At 48.2% G+C, this 18,326-nt stretch overlaps 1 protein-coding gene across 2 annotated transcripts in view; it reads left to right on the top strand.

Moving 5' to 3' along the window:
• The first annotated feature begins 360 nt into the window (after positions 1–360).
• Positions 361–18,326, top strand: part of LOC126195429 (clavesin-2) — an 86,267-nt gene continuing 68,301 nt past the window's right edge. Inside the window, exon 1 of one of the 2 annotated variants that reach the window (XM_049934040.1) lies at positions 361–492. The gene's annotated coding sequence lies outside the window, so the exon portion shown is untranslated. The remainder of the gene's footprint in view (positions 493–18,326) is intronic. The other variant, XM_049934041.1, reaches the window with a different exon arrangement.

Genomic DNA, 18,326 nt, shown 5'->3' on the forward strand with positions numbered 1-18,326 from the left:
ACATTATTCGGATTCGTGGCACGTCGTGTTGCAGCACTTCTACGTCTTCGCGGGGGCCCTACACGGTATTAGGCAGCTGTACCAGGTTCTTTGGTTCATCAGTGTACAGCAATATGAACCTAAATGGGTTCCGTTTATTGCTTTATGCGCAGCGTCGTCCGCGCCATAGGCGACGAGTGAAACCCGCGGTCGCGTGACGGCCAGGGCAGCGAGCAGCCGGGGTGGGGGTAGCGCCGTGTCGCGTGTCGCGTGACGTAGGCCGTGTCGCGTTGGCGGGGAGAGCGGCGCGCCGCTCTGCCAGCGGAGAAAGTGGTGGCGCGGCGCGACTTTCTCCGGCGGCCGGCCGCTCGCTCGCTGTCCATTTCGAGTTGGGCGGCAGGCGCGTCTGAGCGCTAGCCGGGAGAGGTGTGTCGCCGTCGCCGCCGCCGCCGCCACGGTGAGTCCGCCTCGCACGCTCCTCTGCTTCGGCCGCGCTTTGATATCGACACCTCGGTAAGTACCGCCAGCACACCTTCTCCGCTCGGTACTTTGTCGGTCCGTTCCATTTCTGGCCCATAGACAGCCAGAAAAACTTAAAAATATATGTATTGCTTACTCCTACACAGAGATTTGGTTATACCGCAGTCGTTGGACTGTTAAATGTTCTTCACTGCAGTCTCTTTTTGAGTCATCAGTCTTTTGTCTTGCTTGATGCGGCCCAGCCCGAATTCCTCTCTTGCACCAACCTCTTCATCTCGGAGTAGCTCTCGCAGCCCGAGTCTTCACTTACTCGTTTGATGTATTCAGATCTCAGTCTTGGCCCACAGTTTTTGTCCTGTACAGGTCCCTCTAGTATCAACGCAGTTATTCCCTGATGTCTTAACAAATCTCCTATCGTTCTGTCCCTTTCTTCGCCTTTTCTGAGAAGAACCAACCCCCTAATTTCTTTTCGTATCAGCCCAAGTAGTTTCAGCGTCCTTCTACTGTGTCCGTCCCAGGAGGAATGGTCAATATTCAGGAATGTGATACAAACGATCGTTCAGTGCTTACCACAAGAGGAATGAGCAGTTCTTCATCTTCGGTACCGTGAAAGAAATCTTTCCATTTGGAAGTTCTTTGCTTTGCATGTTTTGACGGGTGGTAGTATGCATCAAAATAAGTAGTTCAGTAGAAAAAAGTGTTTCACAGTAGCACTATATGCAGTATAGAGCACATGTTTTCTGCATTTTTTCCTTGTTTTGGTCCATATTACCTCCTCCAAAAACATGGAAAGCAAAGAGCTTGCAGTAGAAGAGACACTTTTCACAGTATCGAAGATGAGCAAGAGCTCATAGCTCTTAAAGGTATGCGTTTTAGAGCCCATGTTTACTGGACGTTTTGCTTCCTGACATGTCCCTGAAAACTGACCACTCCTCCTCGGAGACGCTGTACAACAACTCTTCGATTCTCTCCATGTTTTATTTTAACACTATATTGTCCTCCAGGCGGATTTTATCAGAAATTTATTCCTTATACGAAGATCTCTGTTTGATAGTAGTAGCCAGGAAAGGCCTTTTTGTTTGTGGTAGTCTTTTTTTCTATTGTATTATTTTCCTTCTAAGGTACCACAATTAGTTCACTTCGTCTACTTCCTGGTAGTTAATTTCGGTGATAAGATTATCGGTAATCTCATTTCTGCACCTCCTCATCGTTTTCGTTTTCTTTCGAATTACTTTCAATCCTGCACTTCTTCCCCACTTTCACTGAAGATAGGAGTGTCGTCAGAGAATCTTATCACTGACATCCATTCACCCTGGATTTTAATCGCTCACTGCGTATTCTCTGTATAGATATTTTAACAGTAAGGTCGGAAGAGTGTAGCCCTGTCTTACACCGTTTACAATCCGAACAGTTGTTGGTCTTGCATTCTTATTATTCCCTCTCGGTTCTTGTACATAATGTACATTACCCGTCTTTACCTACAGCTTCCTCCTATTTTTCACATACTTTCGGACATCATTTTACATGCTCGAACGCTTTTTTTATGTTGACGAAATGAACGGGTCTTGATTTTTCTTGTCTCGCTTCCACGATCAATCGCAACGTCTGTAGCGCCTGTCTCATGGCTTTACCTTTCGCAGAGCAAAGCTGATCCTCATTTGATCGATGTTCAACTTTATTTTAGAGGTCTGTCTGGCAGAAATGTAATGTAAATTCTTACCAGAACTCCGCTGACATTTGTTTCACTTTCTGTAAGGTATGTAGATCTACAAAATGTAGAATTACAAGTCTCAGTTAATTTTCTGACCAGAATCGTTGCCATTGTGCCATCTAATCTCGCTGACGTATCTAATAACACAAACATCGCTCTTCTGTCAGATTTAATCAGAGAAGATGGCGTACAGTTACTTCGTGGGCTCCTCACGGTGGCAGCATGTTATCGAAACGCGTCGTGCGAAAAAAAATATTATCAAACCGTAACCGAAGCAGCGCAGGGTGCTGTTTATAAAATTCGTAATACTGTCGCCACCTCATCCACTCGGATATAACCGAGATATATGTAAGTATAGTGCGAAGTTGTCTGAGTAAACTATGCAGCGGACAGCCTAGCGATAGACACGTCTCTGTCTGCAGTGGAGTCGAAACGGAAGTTTCTCTTCCACCTGGAAGTCTCCCCACACGTGTTAATTAGTTATTCTGCGGGCGTAGACAGGTTGCTGTGCAGCCACTAGGCACAATACTGTCCCCTAGTAAGGTCGATACCGTGTGTGCTCACGTTGCGTGCCCTGTACGGGTAATGTTCACAGAGGGCAGCCGAGAGCTTTAGGTCTCAGAGAGAAGCCAGAGCTGACGAGTCTAAGATAAGGAGTTAAGCAGTGTTCGGATGCGAGTATTTGTGGCGGCACGGCGTCCTGATTGCGCACGCATGCGAGGCACGAGCCGTGTTGTGTCTGTAAACTGCTTCTCGCATCGACGCTCACGGCGCCAGCTTGAAAAGCTGACGTTCTGGCAGTGGATTTGCTCCCGGACGGTCGCGGCAAGTCGCTGGCGTGCGATGCCTCGACAGAAAGCCGAGAGGTGCTGGTCTGTGCGCGCTGCCACGTTCCTAGCTGTGGCTGCCGCTGCGCGCGCGTCACGCGGGCAACAGCACAGAGGGCTACAGTGGCGTGTAAAGATACGAGCTTTAGTTGTTCAGGTCAACAACAAACTAAAAGCCGCTTTCGAACATTAGCTCGTTATGTAGAGGAAATTAGTTCTGTCGACCTAGACTGTCTTATACAGCATATTCTGACGTAACGTCTTACCTCCCAGAGGTTCTAAAAGTGCTTTTCTGCACCACATACAAGGTACGTTCAAACACCAACCGCGTTTTTTTTATGAGACGAGAAACATTGCTACAAGACTGCAGATAGTAGTACCGAATCCGCTACAGCCTCCCAGGATAAGTCACAGTTATTGTTGTGTGGGTGAAAGGTGGAACACTGACGGTGTCGGTCTGATTTGAGGCCACAGACTCTACGTGCAAGTGCGGAAAGCTTTTAGGTGGCGTATGAAACTAGCGAGCTTACGAAGGCGACGGTCTGGGTTCGGCGCAGGAATGGCTTCCTTCCAGTTCGAAAGTAAACCGAAGAAGACACGCGACCAGAAGGGCGGCTTATGTCGCCAGTTGGCTCCGACGCTCACGTTCAGCAGGGGCAGCACCTGGCACGCGCCAACTCCGTGTCTCTGCCGATCCGTGTTTTATGAGTGCCTCAAAAGGAAAACTGCGCGTACACTGATTGTCGCTCTTTTCTTGACTGATGGGAAGAGAGATCAGCCGGTCACGATGACAAAACATTCGCTCCACGCAACATCACCGAGGGTTCTGTGCCACAAAACAGGAGAGCGCAGCATCCCCCCCCCCACCCAAAAAAAAAAAAAATCCCGTCGGTCCCTACCCGCCTGCACAGCCTGCCCTCAACCCGACAGACAGACATCCCTCTCTGCCATCACTTCTTGTTTGCAATCAGCAGCGCTGTAAGAATGCCGTTCCATTGCCGTTCGCGAGATTAAGAAGAATTCGTCACAGCATTTGCAGAACATTCCAAAAGAAGTAACGGATAAGACTGAATAGGATTAAATGGGATAGATCCCAGTACAGATTTTGTCGCAAACTGGTCAAAAGCTATCTCTGAATCTCAGCCCAGACAGAGTGCGAATTCATAAATATTGGTCCGCTCTACAACTTCGTTTACGAATTACTAACCGTACATTTCGCGATACCACTTCAAAAGGCAGCACCTCTGTCTCCTTCACTGAAATGTAACATTTTGTTTGCACTTGGTGGTATTTCCACATAACGTCCTAAGAAGAGGAGTCGGATAACTCTACAGTTTGTTTTCTATTACCTTTCTTGTGAAGCATTGTCCCAGTTTCTACCATTTGGTTTGTTCCTCAAATATTTTGTGATTAGTTTTGCAAGTTACTTTTGCGCAACTATTCCTCAAACTTTAACCATTTCTATTAAAGCCGGCCGGAGTGGCCGTGCGGTTCTAGGCGCTACAGTCTGGAACCGAGTGACCGCTACGGTCGGAGGTTCGAATCCTGCCTCGGGCATGGATGTGTGTGATGTCCTTAGGTTAGTTAGGTTTAAGTAGTTCTAAGTTCTAGGGGACTGGTGACCTTCAGAAGTTAAGTCCCACAGTGCTCAGAGCCATTTGTACCAAAAAAGGGCAGAATTCAGTGGAAGTACTGCAGGCTGTCCTGTAGAGTATAAACCAATTGAACAAATTCACTTCCCACAGGCAGCGCACCTATATTTATATAACTTCGGATATTATGTACTATATAATTACATTAAACTAATAAGAGAGTATCGGAACCTATTGAAAACGAAGGGTTAGAAAAAATTAATGGGATTTGAATCACCAACACATCTTACGTTTCCTACGAAACTGTGACGCTACTCATTACCTTGAAAAGACCGCGCTTATGTCGTGCTCATACCTATCCTCTTACCATCCCTTGAAAGCCTTCATGGTAGCAACGTTACTAACTAAAATTTAATTATAAGAAATTGTACCAACAACAACGCATTTTTGATGGATCCTCAGTGTGCCGCTTCCTTCAAAAGGCATACTCTCATAACACCAAGTTACAATAATTCTTTCATCACGAATATCAGGTTTCTCGTCATTTCATTACAACGAATCACGCAATTAACGACGGGTTTTCGAGAGATCCTCAATTTGCTGGTGCTCAGGAACGGCACATATATCGGGGTGATCAAAAAGTCAGTATAAATTTGAAAACTGAATAAATCACGGAACAGTGTAGATGGAGACGTACAAATTGACACACATGCTTGGAATGACATGGGGTTTTATTAGAACCAAAAAAATACAAAAGTTCCAAAATGTCCTACAGATGGCGCTTCATCTGATCAAAATAGCAATAATCAGCATAACAAAGTAAGACAAAGCAAAGATGATGTTCTTTACAGTAAATGCTCAATATGTCCACCATCATTCCTCAACAATAGCTGTAGTCGAGGAATAACGTTGTGAACAGCACTGTAAAGCATGTCCGGAGTTATGGTGAGGCACTGAGGCCGGATGTTGTGTTTCAGCATCCCTAGAGATGTCGGTCGATCACGATACACTTGCGACTTCAGGTAACCCCGAAGCCAATAATCGCACGGACTGAGGTCTGGGGGGACCTGGGAGGCCAAGCATGACGAAATTGGCGGCTGAGCACACGATCATCACCAAACGACGCGCGCAAGAGATCTTTCACGCGTCTAGCAATATGGGGTGGAGCGCCATCCTGCATAAACATCGTACGTTCCAGCAGGTGTTTATCAGCCAGGCTGTGGATGGTGCGATACTGTAACATATCGGCGTACCTCCCACCCGTCACGGCAGCAGTTACTGACGTTTTGCTGTCCAGCGCCATCTGTCGGACATTTTGTGAACTTTGTTTCTTTTTGGTTCTAATAAAACCCCATGTCATTCCAAGCATGTGTGTCAATTTTTACCTCTATATCTACATTATTCCGTAGTTTATTAAGTTTTCAAATTTGTACTGACTTTTTGATCACCCTGTACATACGGGCTTCAACTGAAAGCCGACGGGGCGCCTCGCGGGACTCTGCAGTGAAGGGCTAATGGCGTGCTTGTGACGTAGGTGGCGTTCTGCCATCTCATTGGTCAACGCTCAAACGCACGTTCAGAACACCTGACACGCTAGATATAGCTCTGCACGCCCGGAAAGACTCCGCAGCATCCGTTTTCCACTCTGTGACGTCAGCAACTCGGCACGCTCAACGCCCGGACGCCCGGTCGGTGTGGCAGCGGCAGGGCTGCCAGTCGCCGCCGTTGTGTCGAACCGAGCCGACACTTTCCCACTCGCCAATACTTCCTCATAGTTCCACACACCGTTCCCGCTCGGAAAGCCAGTTTCGAGTGTGTTTCGGAACGAGGTGCTATGCGCGTGGAAATGGCAGGGAATTCATGCCCTGGTTTACAAACCGTACCGTCGGTGTTGGATTGGCCGACAGCCGGAGCACAAAGCGCCACGAAGAAACCACTTCCCGCCACATGATTGCCGTTCTTGTGCACAATTAGATCTGGCAAAAAATAACTTAACTCTAATAAATAACCTGTTACTGAGCATTCAAAGTTAGCGAAATAACCGGTTATCGATTCAGCGCACTGTTTCAGTAACTGACAATACTGCGTGTCATCTGTTTACCAATGAATGTGCTTACAAATCGTTTAGGAACAGTGAATGTGTTCAGTAATTATTTGTATCTTTCTGCTACCAGTCACAGTTACCTATTTTATATTTACTTTAACGCACTGCAACGCATTTCTAGTATGTTTTTCTCATCATCAGGCATTTATCCCTGCAGCTGTTACTTAAAGATAAGATGTTTAAGTCTAAATTAAACTAGAACTGTTGTGATCACTACTGGCGGAGTGGCTATTGAGTCCCAGAAGTTTTTAAGCAGACACTGGTTGTGAAGTTCAGAGGAAATCATAAAAACTGGGACACAATAGCCATTCCAGGAGCAGAACAAGCGATCGATCCAGCTCTACGTTAATTTAGACTCAGACATTTTATCTTTAAGTAACATCTGTATGCATAAACGCCTGACGATGGGCAACACATCGTCGAAACGTGACGCAATGTGATACATTAAACATAGAATAATCATTTGTATTTTCTATTGCCTGTCACAATTATTTATTTTAATTCGGTCTCGCACTATCTGGCCATGGATATTCGTATTCCCACAGAAATAACTAATGGCATAACTGGTATTTTCAAAGACGCAGATATAGCACACGCTACTGATAACCGGAATTCCGGATAACTGGAGTCCATTCCTCTTTCGTTTCTCAAAGACACTACAAGGATGCTTTTCGTTTTCTTTTGCTACCGACGGTGTGCCGAGATTCCAGAATGCCAAACAGCAGAACTTAAGATCCCAATTTTGCCTGCATAACCTATGCTTGAAAGAACGCTTTCACTTTCAATAGTGCACAGAAGTTTTCCGTAGAATCTACTTTTAAAACCAATTTTCTGAAGTTGCTGAGACAACTATATTTCATATCAGTTCGTGAGCCCCACCTTGTATGAAATACTGATAACCTCTAAAACACTACTCAAAGGTTCTCTAGACCTAGTCACCTCACGATTGATACATATATTCAGCTCAGATTGGCAGTATGGCACACTTCAGCAGACATTGGTGGCAGTTACTAATAACCGCAGTGACCGCAACATGTTCTGTGACTGTTACACCGATAAAAAAAAGAAAGTACCCGCATTCGGAATAACTTATACTGCTGGCGCATTTGGCAGTACAAGAAGTTATTTCAATTTCTTACGTCGAATATCTTTTATACCGATGTATTGTAACATTCTGTCAAGAATTTTGTTCAGAATTATGTGCACTGAAATGTACATACAAGGATGTATAATAAATTCATGATTATTATTTCACGTCGTTCATATTTGAATATGTTTCTCTCGATCCCCAAAACTATCCTCATCGCAACGATTATACATATTCCAAGTACTGTCATTATTTAAAACTATGAAAGTGCGGAAGTTTCGGGCAGGACCCCTCATTCAAAGATAATAACTAAACTAATGTCGGCGCGATCACGATCGTCCGCAGCACATTACAAAAGGCGAGACGTGGTTCTCTGTCCGGTGCGGCGGACAGGGCAGCCTAATCACCGAATATCCGCTCGTCGGAAGAGCTCGTCGATCTGCTTTCTTCGATACGATCACGGATATTCATGTATAAAAAAATGAGGTAAGGGCCGAACGCACCACTGTAAAGGCGCACACTGGTAAGGAGCACAGTGCCCCAATAAAGCTGACCGTTGAGTGTTCCCAGATGGGGGGGGGGGGGGTTGTCAGGTGCTGTTCTCGCTACTCAGATGAGGGCAGATTCACTCTGCGTAGTGATTCTGGGGGTGCGCTCATGTGGCGAGACCTGGGAACATGTAATGAGCCCAGTAACATTGTCGTCAATGATCGTTTTGATGGTCCAGGTGTTACGGCGTGGGGAGGCACAATGTTACACGGTAGTACTGAATTACAAAGCTTTGAACACAGTACACTGGACGGTCAACGTTATTGCGACCCTGTAACCCTACCCCGTGCGCGTCTTTTTAGGGGGTTGCTCGCAGTCTAGAGTCCGCAGCTATTTGTGGGAATGGGCGACCGCATCCAACAGCGTAGTTGAAGGAACTCTCGGAACTACAGTAAAGGATATTCGGCAAATGGACCGTCCTGCTCGTCTTTGTCCCGAATTCAGTTCCACGGAGCACGTGCGGGGCGCGGTGGGGAGACGAATGCAGCAGATTCCCGTGCGCCGACCGCCGACCGCGGCAACTGCTCGCGGCCAGTGTAGGAGCTCTGTCGTCCGTCGTGATGAGATACGCTATTCGTGTCCCGCCTTTTTTAATATCCAGGGGACCATCATAAATCACACGGTTCCGTTTTATCGGAGGATTACGAAACTGAAACTGGAATCTGCCTAGCCAAAGCATCTTGAAAGTTGTCGATCTTTTAATAAAATTAGTAGTAATTAAAAAGTAATATTGTATATCAGAATCGTTTGACTTCCTGCCTTAAAAATAATATCAAAAGTATGATATATCTCTCATATCAGGTATTGCAGGATTAATTGACGGAGTGGCCGAGCGGTTCTAGGCGCTACAGTCTGAAACCGTGAGACCACTACGGTCGCAGGTTCGAATCCTGCCTCGGGCACGGACGTGTGTGATGTCCTTGGGTTAGTTAGGTTTAAGTACTTCTAGGTTCTAGAGGACTGATGACCTCAGAAGTTAAGTCCCATAGTGCTCAGAGCCATTTGAGCCAATTGACGGAATCGGTCAACGACAAGACCTTTCACGTCATTGCGTATGAGTTAGGAGTTAAAGGATATTGGTGCCAGTTACTAACAACCGCAGTAACCGCTACATGTTCTGTGGCTGTTACACCGATAAAAAAAAAGAAAGTACCCGCATTCGGAATATGTGCTGCGAATACATAGAAAGAAAGATCCTTTATAATTTAGCTACAATATAGCACGTCAGCAACTGGAAGCAGTTAATTCTATAAATTATCTGGAAGTACGCATTAGGAGTGATTTAAAATGGAATGATCATGTAAAGTTGATCGTCGGTAAAGCAGGTGCCAGACTGAGATTCCTTGGAAGAATCATAAGGAAATGCAATCCGAAAACAAAGGAAGTAGGTTACAGTACACTTGTTCGTCCACTGCTTGACTATTGCTCACCAGTGTGGGAGGTTCTAGGCGCTCAGTCAGGAACCGCGCGACTGCTACGGTCGCAGGTTCGAATCCTGCCTCGGGCATGGATGTGTGTGATGTCCTTAGGTTAGTTAGGTTTAAGTAGTTCTAAGTTCTAGGGGACTTATGACCACAAATGTTGAGTCCCATAGTGCTCAGAGCCATTTTTGAACCAGTGTGGGATGCGTACCAGAAAGGGTTGATAGAAGAGATTGCGAAGATTCAACGGAGAGCAGTGCGCTTCGTTACAGGATCATTTAGTAATCGCGAAAGCGTCACGGAGATGATAGATAAACTCCAGTGGAAGACTCTACAAGAGAGACGCTCAGTAGGTCGGTCCGGATTTTTGTTGAAGTTTCGAGAACGTACCTTCACCGAGGAGTCAAGCAGTATATTGCTCCCTGCTACGTATATCTCTCGAAAAGACCATGGGGATAAAATCAGAGAGATTAGAGCCCACACAGAGGCATACCGACAATCTCTCTTTCCACGAACAATACGAGACTGGAATAGAAGGGAGGACCGATAGAGGTACTCAGGGTAACCTCCGCCACACACCGTGAGGTGCCGTGCGGAGCATGGATGTAATTTAGATGTAGACTGGTTCTCACTTCCAGCACATGTCAATGAAGCGGTGGTCATTTCTGTATAGGGGTCAGATACGCAAAAGTGGGTAAAAGGTTCGATATCGAACAGGGACGGCTGGTTGCGAGCAGTTTTACGTGTCGGCGGAAATGTGGGTTTAGATTATGACCGAACGAGGCAGAGTCCGTGGCTTCGAGTCGTGGCAGCGATCCGATCTGTAGAATTTATCGGCACCACAGTTACAGGGGACACTGCTGTACGAGCGGGTGGGTGACGGGAAGGTTGTTCTCCAGCGCATCAGTCAGTCGGATAGGACGGTCGAATACTGTCGTAGATACGGAGGAGGAATATGTTTTCCGGCGGTGTGTACGCTCTCCATAACGGGAGAGCCCTCGGGCAAATTACCGCCCTTGCCGTCGCCAGTAAAGCGCCTCCAGAAGGCCGGTGGACCTGCTCAGTATGCCGGAGGCGAGGCGCGTGGGCGGCGCGTGCCCGGCCTCTGAGCAGCTGGTGGCTGCCGGCGCCCGCGTCCTCCAGCCGGCCGCCAGGCGGGGGCGGGCCGGGGGGCGCCAGCGCCGGCATGATGCCTTGCGAACCGTGGGTGGAGGGTATCAGACGGATGCCGTATTCCTTGACTTCCGGAAAGCGTGTGACTCGGTGCCCCACTGCAGACTCCTAACTAAGGTACGAGCGTGTGGGAGTGGTTCCCAAGTATGTGAGTGGCTCGAAGACTTCTTAAGCAATAGAACCCAGTACGTTGTCCTCGATGGTGACTGTTCATCGGAGGTGAGGGTATCATCTGCAGTGCCCCAGGGAACTGTGGTAGGTCCGCTGTTGTTTTCTATCTACATAAATGATCTTTTGGATAGGGTGGATAGCAATGAGCGGCTGTTTGCTGATGATGCTGTGGTGAACCGGAAGGTGTCCTTGGACAGGATTTGTGATTGGTGTACAGAATGGCAGCTATCTCTAAATATAGATAAATTTAAATTAATGCAGATGAGTAGGAAAAGGAGTCCCGTAATGTTTGAATACTCCATTAGTAGTGTAGCGCTTGACACAGTCACGTCGATTAAATATTTGGGCGTAGCATTGCAGAGCGATATGAAGTGGGACAAGCATGTAATGGCAGTTGTGGGAAAGGCGGATAGTCGTCTTCGCTTCGTTGGTAGAATTTTAGGAAGATGTGGTTCATCTGTAAAGGACACCGCTTATAAAACACTAATACGACCTATTCTTGAGTACTGCTCGAGTGTTTGGGATCCCTGTCAGGTCGGATTGAGGGACGACATAGAAGCAATTCAGAGGCGGGCTGCTAGATTTGTTACTGGTAGGTTTGACAATCACGCGAGTGTTACGGAAATGCTTCAGGAACTCGGGTGGGAGTCTCTAGAGGAAAGGACGCGTTCTTTTCGTGAATCGCTACTGAGGAAATTTAGAGAACCAGCATTTGAGGCTGACTGCAGTACAATTTTACTGCCGCCAACTTACATTTCGCGGAAAGACGACAAAGATAAGATAAGACAGATTAGGGCTCGTACAGAGGCATATTGGCAGTCATTTTTCCCTCGTTCTGTTTGGGAGTGGAGCAGGGAGAGAAGGTGGTAGTTGTGGTACGAGTTACCCTCCGCCATGCACCGTGGATTGCGGAGTATGTATGTAGATGCAGATGTAGCACATTAGCACGGCGGCGGCTGCCGGTGCACGCTGGTCAGCGACAACACTACGACCACCTACCTAACGCATAACAGCGGCGAATTGAAACAATGAGCCCTCGGTAGGTCGCCGGAGCAAACTGGCACACACCTGCACACACAAGTCGAATTCTGGGGAAGGGGGCGAGAAGCTCTCACGCCACGTTCGGTCAATTCCCATATGTGCTCGATTGGGTTCAGATCCGGCGAGTTGGGGGACCGGCGCTTCAGCTGGAACTCTCCACTTTGTCCCTCGAGCCACTCCGTCACACTCCTGGCCTTCTCACACGGTGCATTATCTTGTTCAAAAATACCACTGCCGTCGGCAAACCTGATCCTCACGAACGGCACGTACGTGGTCTGCAACCGGTGTACGATACACCTTGGCCGTCGTGGTGTCTTGCACGAGTCCGCTCGTCCCACGGATGGCCACGTAAATGTTCCCCAGAGCGTAGCGCAGCCGCCGACATCTCGACTCCGTCCTGCAGTACAGGTGTCAAGCAGTGGTTCCCCCGCAAGGCGACGGATTCGCACCCTCCCATCGACACGATGAGGAAGGTATCGGGATTCCTCAGGCTCTGCGACTGCGGCGATGGTCACGTGCCCGCTTCAATCGTAGTTGCCGATGTCGTGGTGTTAACGTGGGCGCGTGCGTGGGTCGTCGGGTGCGGAGGCCCATCGGTAGCAGTGCTCGCTGCACTGTGTCTTCAGGTACGCGTGCACTCTGCCCACCATTACATTCTGATAACGCAGTTCGCCGCGTGTCGTGTTTTGCCAGCCTGCGTCTCGACGTGGTTTCACCTGGGTTTCGCCACATATTGAAGACACTCACCACAGCTCTCCTCCAACACCCGACAAGTCGTGCAGTTTCCGAAATGCTCGGTGCCGAGCCTGCGTGCCATCACTACCCGCCTTCCCTGCTCTGCAGGCGCACAGCTCGCTCGCTGATGCTACGTGCACCGTGCGCGTGTCTGGCTAGCAGGCATTCCTCGCCAGCTGAAGCTGCTGTTGCCCGGACGGCTTCATATCGATAGTAGGTCGGTGGTCGTAGCTTCCTGGCTGATCAGTCTCTCTGTAGGAAGACCTACCTACTTTAACAGCTGCTCAGTTAAATACGACTTCTTACTATATGAATGTCAGATTTGAGTCCTATGACGGGCAAACTATGCGCTTCTCTCTAGCGGAGAATTTTCCGCGATTTTTGCGACAGATTTCAGATATCCGCACCTTTCATTATCTGTGGAGTACATAGTGGTATCCGTTTCGAAAAAGTCTGGATTTCTTCATAAGGAAGAATCTTCCGTGAAGCAGACGGCAGTTCACGGATAACTGCCGCCTCTCACGTACGGTCGCGACATTCACAGCTGTCGACGAGGTTTTCGTCTGACATCCGGAACGGTTCAAATGGCTCTGACCACTATGGGACTTAACATCTGAGGTCATCACTCCCCTAGACTTAGAACTACTTAAACCTAACTAAGCCGGCCGAAGTGGCCGTGCGGTTAAAGGCGCTGCAGTCTGGAACCGCAAGACCGCTACGGTCGCAGGTTCGAATCCTGCCTCGGGCATGGATGTTTGTAATGTCCTTAGGTTAGTTAGGTTTAACTAGGTCTAAGTTCTAGGGGACTAATGACCTCAAAAGTTGAGTTCCATAGTGCTCAGAGCCATTTGAACCATTTGAACCAAACCTAACTAACCTAAGGACAGCACACACATCCGTGCCCAACGCAGGATTCGAACCTGCGACCGTAGCAGCAGCGCGGTTCCGGACTGAAGCGCCTAGAACCGCTCGGCCACAGCGGCCGGCCAGCCGGAACGACTCTTTCCCCAACCTCCACTGGTTTGCAGGAGTAATACACTACTGGCCACTAAAATTGCTACACCAAGAAGAAATGCAGATGATAAACGGGTATTCATTGGACAAATATATTATACTAGAACTGACATGTGATTACATTTTGACGCAATTTGGGTGCATACCTCCTGAGAAATCAGTACCCAGAACAACCACCTCTGGCCGTAATAACGGCCTTGATACGCCTGGGCATTCAGTCAAACAGAGCTTGGATGGCGTGTACAGGTACAGCTGCCCATGAGCTTCAACACGATACCACAGTTCATCGAGAGTAGTGACTGGCGTATTGTGACGAGCCAGTTGCTCGGCCACCATTGACCAGATGTTTTCAATTGGTGATAGATCTGGAGAATGTACTGGCCAGGGCCCGTACAGGACCCGCAACATGCGATCGTGCATTATGCTGCTGAAATGTAGGGTTTCGCATGGATCGAATGAAGGGTAGAGCCACGGGTCGTAACACATCTGAAATTTAACGTCCAAAGTGCCGTCAATGCGATCAAGAGACGTCTAACCAATGGCACCCCATACCATCACGCTGTGTGATACGCCAGTATGGCGATGACGAATACACGCTTCCAATGGGCGTTCACCGCGATTTCGCCAAGCACGGATGCGACCATCATGATGCTGTAAATGGAACCTGGATTCATCCGCAAAAATGACGTTTTGCCATTCATGCACCAAGGTTCGTCGTTGAGTACTCAATCACAGGCGCTCCTGTCTGTGACGCAGCGTCAAGGGTAACCGCAGCCATGGTCTCCGAGCTGATGGTCCATGCTGCTGCAAACGTCGGTGAACTGTTCGTGCAGATGGTTGTTGTCTTGCAAACGTCCCCATCTCTTGACTCAAGGATCGAAACGTGGTTGCACGATCCGTTACAGCCATGCGGATAAGATGCCTGTCATCTCGACTGCTAGTGATACGAGGCCGTTGGGATCCAGCACGGCGTTCCGTATTACCCTCCTGAACCCACCGCTTTCATATTCTGCTAACAGTCATTGCATCTCAACCAACGCGAGCAGCAATGTCGGGATACGATAAATCGCAATCGCGATAGGCTACAATCCGACCTTTATCAAAGTCGGAAACGTGATGGTACGCATTTCTCCTCCTTACACGAGGCATCACAACAACGTTTCACCAGGCAACGCCGGTCAACTGCTGTTTGTGTATGAGAAATCGGTTGGAAACTTTCCCCATGTCAGCACGTTGTTCCTGTCGATCAAATTTCGCGTCTGTAGCACGTCATCTTACTGGTGTAGGAATGTTAATGGCCATAGTGTATATTTGTGGTACACAAAAATTAGCTTTCAGTATTTGTCTTTAAAGTTTACGTTGAAATTTTTGATGTATGTTTAATGCTAATTAATTTGTTTTGGGAGTGGATAACATATCATCTCCACGGCCTACTGTTCTAAACTAGGTCATTGTGATGCAGAAAATAAATAAATAAACAGGCTGCAACGACACTAGCATCCTTATCGGAGAGAATGTCAGCCATAAGATTAATGTTTCGTTTTAATCATTTCCTTCTTAATTTACGAAATAGTTTTTTTACATCTGTTTTTTACATCAAGAGTCGTAAATGATCCTGAAATAAATGTAAAAGGTGTCGAATCGCACTGACTGAAACAAATTAGCTACAGCTTTCCCTATTTATGAGTAAATAATTTCGAATTTTCCGTATACTTGCTCGAACATTACTCCGCATGAGAGCAAGAATATAGAAAGACTATGTTTCCTGCATGAGAATGATATACACGGTTGCCCAATTAAACTTTTCGCCGCAAATATCTATGGAACAATAAGAGGTATTGGAAAACAACTTTAAGGGTATGAATGTGTGGGAGGGGCTCATAAAAGTACGTTTTAGAAGATCTCATAGTATTTAACACGAACTCATGCTTTTTTTAAATAGACGTCCCGTGTTATTTCTAACGCAGCCAATAAACATGAAAAATCACGAAAATTAAGGCTCTGAATGCATCCCGAGAAATAGCAAAGGGAAGTTGACATTTGAAATAAACGAAACGCGGCACTATTGCACATCCCAAGATGCTCGTATTCGCGATGTGATTGACGTACGCAGTTTTACTGTCACTGTTATCATGAGGGCCGAAAGTAATAATACGGTGTCCTGCCACAAACAGTACATAACGGTTTCCCTCTTGCGTGTTTTATTTATGTACGCACACACTACGGAACAATACCGGTCAGTATACGACGACCCGTTGCAATACGACCCATGATGGAACGGACAGCAGTCGGCGATGTGTGCGGCATGACGCCACTACGAAGCGTGCTGATCTGTGTTGACGTACGTACAGGTAAATGGCGCTGGTGTACTGCAGACTGTGTTGTAAACGTGATGTTAATTGACCCATCCGTCCTAGACGTTCGTCACGGTTTTCACAAGTGAATGAGCGGCTGATATGTTAGTCGCCGGCCGTGGTGGCCAAGCGGTTAAAGGCGCTACAGTCTGGAACCGCGCGGCCGCTACGGTCGCAGGTTCGAATCCTGCCTTGGGCATGGATGTGTGTGATGTTCTTAGGTTAGTTAGGTTTAAGTAGTTCTAAGTTCTAGGGGACTGATGACCTTAGAAGTTAAGTCCCATAGTGCTCAGAGCCATTTGAACCATTTTGTTATTAGTCTACGGAGGATGTCACCAGAACGGCACGCGAGCGGCGCCAGTGCGAGCCCAGCGTTCCGCAGAACATCGACCGACCCGCCTCCACGAATACTCGTAGAAGGTCTCGCGCGACAGAACGCATCTCTGCACGAACGCGGATTCGGAGCAAAAGAGTAACACATGAGGCAGCAGAAGTACCTTTTCTGGCGGCCGCTGCAATAAACCCACATGCGAGTTCTCGTGAAATGGAGACACTGGTGGGAATCCTTCGAACAACCGTGCTGCCCATTCTTCACAGGCGTAAATACCGCCCGTGCCAAGCGTCGTTACATCGAGGGCCTCGTGGTAAAGACTTTCAGATTCGCCTGGAACATTGTCTGTGGATCCTGCGAGGAAGCTAAGATTCTATGCGTACGATACTGGCTCTGAGCACTATGGGACTTAACTTCTGAGGTCATCAGCCCCTAGAACTTAGAACTACTTCAACCTAACTAACCTAAGGAGATCACTCACATCCATGCCCGAGACAGAATTCGAACCTGCGACCGTAGTGGTCACGCGGTTCCAAACTGAAGTGCCTAGAACCGCACGGCCACACCAGCCGCCTGCGTACGGTACTGTTTATCGATGAAGCCACGTTTGCAAACCGTGGGATCGCCATCTTACACAACATGCACTACAGATCGCCGTTAAGACCCACATTGGTTTTGCCAAGTATAACATCAACGTCAGTGCAGTATGAATGTATGGTGTGGATTTGTACTACACCACATCACTGGCCTGTACTTCATTGGTGGCGAGAGTACATGCCCGAGGCAGGATTCGAACCTGCGGCCGTAGCAGGAGCCCGGTTCCGGACTAAAGCGCCTGCAACCGCTCGGCCACAGCGGCTGGCTCATTTGGACAGTTTCAGAAAAATTGTACGATTCATTCGAGAGAAGAGCTTCACAAGCAAGCAGTTATTCGCTTTCGCGTTGATCGATAGAGTTGTTGGGTCCTCCGGATGGATATCGTGCCAAATTACGTCCAGTTGGCGTGTTTGGAGCGTTACGCGCAGGGTCCTCCAGTTCTACCGACCAAACATTCTCAGTTGTGGAGAGATCCGGCGACCTAGCCGGCCGAGGTAGGGTTTGGCAAGCTCGGAGACAAGCACTAGGAACTCGCTGTATGCGGGTGGGCATTATCTTGTTGAAATGTAAGCTCGGGGTGGCCTGCCATCGAGGGCAAGAAAACGGGACGTAGAACACCGTCGACGTACCGCCGTGCTGTAAGGGTGCCGTAGATGACAACCAAAGGGGTCCCGCTATGAAATGAAGTGGCACTCCGGACCAGCAGTCCTGGTTGTATGGCGGGCGACAGTCGGCGTCTCCAGAGGCGTCTTCGGCGTGAAATCTCACCGACTGGAGTAGAGGTGTCTTCAGTGATGAGTCCCCGCTTCGCATTGAGCCCCGGTGACACTGAGAGACGTGGTGGTGTGATCCCAGCCTGACAGCCACGCACTGTACGGGCCGACAGCCAGCAGTGGTGGCTGCGGCGCCGTAGTGGGGTCGCTCAGGTTGTCACCCGCGGCAGCCTTACAGCACAGCCGTACGTCGACGATATTGCACGCCCCGTTTTGTTGCCCTGTATGACAAGCCACCTGGGCTTATATTTCAGCAAGGTAATGCCCGCCTGCACACGACGAGAGTTTGTACTGCTCGTGTTCGTGCTCGCTAAACTCTAACTTGGTCAGCAAAGTCGCCGTTTCTCTCCCCAGTTGAGAATATCTGGAGCAGTATGTGCAACGCAC

Source organism: Schistocerca nitens, chromosome 7 (assembly GCF_023898315.1).
Source record: "Schistocerca nitens isolate TAMUIC-IGC-003100 chromosome 7, iqSchNite1.1, whole genome shotgun sequence".
Lineage (NCBI taxonomy): Eukaryota > Metazoa > Arthropoda > Insecta > Orthoptera > Acrididae > Schistocerca > Schistocerca nitens.